Below are 3,353 nucleotides of genomic sequence, written 5' to 3'. Positions count from 1 at the left end.
GAGCGTGAGCCTCGGCAGCTGAATTGCTTTCAACTTGCGCGATTGAGGATTGCTGGCTTCCATTATTTGTGAAGTGACAGTGGTCTGTTGATGTTCTGCTGGTGTCTTAATTGGGTGCTGAGAGATGCATGCTACAGGCATCAGACTTTGGACGAGTGTTTTGCCAAAATATCTTGCTTTTAAGAATCAGTATTGAGCCCGAGGACGGTGCTTGCCAAATCCTTAAGGTACTGGCCAGAGGCAGACAGCCGCGTGGTAGTAAGTTATCCTACAACTCCCGTCAACTCAGTGTTCTTCCTTGTCAAAATATTGGGCTCTTTGCTGCTTCTCATACGTCAGTGTGCGGTACAGTTAATTCTCAAGCTTCCCTGGCCTGTGGTCATCTGAAAGTTTTGGTTTTCTTTTTAATTCATGCGGGGTGAGTTTCTGATGCTGTGGCTGGAGGTGGGCCCATACACGGCTCTTGCATGTGCAACAGTGAAAAGGAACAGCAGGTTGGATAACCTGCATGCGCGCTGGCGGTACGTCGGCCCAGCACCCGGCCCCCTACCACCAACCGTGTGGCACCCCCAAAGGGACTCTGCCCTTCCTAGCGTTGAAACAATCCTGTTTCCTAGGGATTTGCTCTGCCATCTTGCCCAAAGGCAACTGCCTCCTGTCTGTGCTCTTGTATGCTTTTAATCAGGAGGCACCTCTCTCTACATCGCACGGTCCAATTTTCCACTTAGCCATTTACCTGGGGACGGCAACTCCTTCCCCTCTGGAAAAGAGAGATTACATTAAATGGAAGCAAGCATCTAATCGAGGTTATTGCACTTTGCTGTGAAAGTGCAAGTGACTGCTAATGTGAATAGGAAGTTGTGTGCACACATGGAAAGAGAAAAGACAAATATTGATTGTGCAGGAAAGCACCAGAGACTTACGGCCCAAGAACCAAGGATATCTCCAGTCGTCTGGCTTCGTTCTTGTTTTTTCTTGTTTCTGCTCTTCTAGAAATGTAGCTTTTATGTCTGCTTGGAGAATGAATGAATTTTGAATCTGCTTAGTAGTTTGCATTTGCTATCTCAGCCCCGCGATCTCCCTTTCGGAAACACGCGGTTCTGAAATACCCTGCCTTGGAAGTTAGCGCGCGGATCTTACCTCAACTCGAAAATGCTAAAACACAAGCTGAGGAAAGGCCTGTGATTTCACAGAGGTCAGGTTGTCCCGCGTTTGTGGATGTTTTAAATCTGAGAAATGGTATATGACACTTGGGGGAAAGAGGTGTGTGATTTATAAAATTAACACCTGAATGCTTTCAAGAACATAGAAGGAAATGAATAGTATACGCCAGGCAACCAAAATGTAAGACTTCCTCGTTTGCTTGTGTTAATTAGCCTTCCTTCACCTTGTTCATCAGGTCATCCAACCACCGCATCCTCTCTGAAGCATTTAGTAGCAGGACACCAGAACCTGGTTAAAAGGAAAAAACAAAAAGGGGAGGGGGTGGCAATACAATAGAATAATTACAACATTAATGAATAGCCTCAACAACAGTTTTGACGGCTACGCCAAGTGCTGGTTGGCTCATTTCTTAATTGGTGATTGATTTTTTTTTTCTTCATACCGACCTAGAATGAACAAATAAAAAGGGGTGCCAGTTAAAAATAAATAAATAAATATAGGTATAGATAAATAAATAGCAGTGGCATTACTTTTCACTAGCAGAACAGGGTTCAGCCATCTGAACCCTCCATGTTCTGCTTGAGCTTAGAAATGGCCAAGCGACCGCCCTCAACCTGTGGAGGTCCTAGCCGGCCGCCACGTAACCCGTCAAGACTGACAGCAAGACTCCAAACGGAGCTTGGTTTATTTTGTAATGCTCACACGTTTTCTTTACTGGACAGACTTTTAAGGTTTAGATGGACTCGTTTTTTAAAGAGGTGGCTAACTCTCTAACTGGCGGGCCTTTTGTTCAGAAAATAAGCGATCGTGATGCCAACAAAGACGAAATAGCCACGAACGCAACATTCATTGGGATCCAGCGCGATATCAGGTGAAAGTAGCTGACGGAGCACATGTCACAGGCGCGCACGCCGTTTTCAGCGTTTGAGATGAAGGTAACGCATTTCCACGTCACTGCAGGCTCAGCCCTTGTCTTCAGCAACAGTCGTCTTGTTGGTAAAAGTAGAAAACTCATGTAAAAAGTGCAATGCAAAATGCGTTGACCAGTGACCCCAGTCTTCGTGAGGTCCAAAACAACAAGTCTCAGAGGTCCGATAGACATCTGCCTCCCACTCGGTGAGGCCTGTCCAAGATCTTGCGTCGTTGTCGTCTGCTGGGACTTGGAGAAAAGGGCTGTGCCTGCACTGGGTTTTGTGATCAACCCGTACCGGTGCACGTGCGCTGGTTCCTGAAAGACCAGACGGGCACGGGAGGTTTCTAACCGGGTCTCATTCCAGTGCTCATGTAGACAGCACCCTGGTGCGGTTCATACTCCTAGATTTCCTGAGAGTAAGCACCTTCAAGATCTCGTTTCTCAGCGGGGCCCTGATCCCGCTCCTCTTCCAGTCAAAGTCGTTCATGTGTGGAAAGGAATCGTTCTGGGAGGGCCGTCGACAGACGGGGCAGCGCTTACACTTCCTTCTCTGATCATTGAAGCTGTAGCAACACAGACTTCTGCAGGCTGGCATCGGCCTCCTGTGGCTCGCCAGCCGTCGTACCACGGCAAGTTCATGGCTTATTTTCTGCACCGATCATTTTAATACCGTGAGAGAGGTAGTGCAAGGGCTGTAAGTACACCATGACAACCATGGGCTGCAACGCTGGGTTTGGATCCCGCTGTGCTTCAGGAGCAACTGAGCTCCACGTTGCTGCTGGACCCTTCCCTGATGTAGGAGTGGGGGTTGCTGGTGCCCCGCACGTGGCACCGGGGAGCAGCGTGGGGACCGGCAGCAGCTGGGACCCCCCAGCTTCCTAACTGCGGTGCGCGGTTCTGGTCCTCGGGCACCAGAGAGCCTCCTTTGTGCAGCAGAACAATGAGTCCCAGGGCTGCGGTCCTCGGCCGGCATTTTCCAGTTCCCCCCTCTCAGGTTTAGGAGGAGTAGAGCCAGAGTCTTCCTCGCATCAGCTCTCCTTGACCCGCCAGTCGGTCCAGTCGATGTATGGAGATCAATCTCGGCTGGTGGCCCTCCCTCGAGGATCCCCTGTGCCAAAGCGGAGGTGCCAAGCCCCGCAGCCGGGAGCTTGCCGTCCCTGCCCGTTGGGGCAGGTGCCGTACGGCTCCTCCGGCCCCCGGGGCTCCTAGCAGGAGGGCAGGAAGGGTACTGCTTGCTGCGGGGCAGGGGCAGGGCGGGCAGCGGGCTCCGGGAGGC

Source organism: Alligator sinensis, unplaced genomic scaffold (assembly GCF_000455745.1).
Source record: "Alligator sinensis unplaced genomic scaffold, ASM45574v1 scaffold628_2, whole genome shotgun sequence".
NCBI lineage: Eukaryota > Metazoa > Chordata > Crocodylia > Alligatoridae > Alligator > Alligator sinensis.
This window is presented reverse-complemented; position numbering follows the sequence as displayed.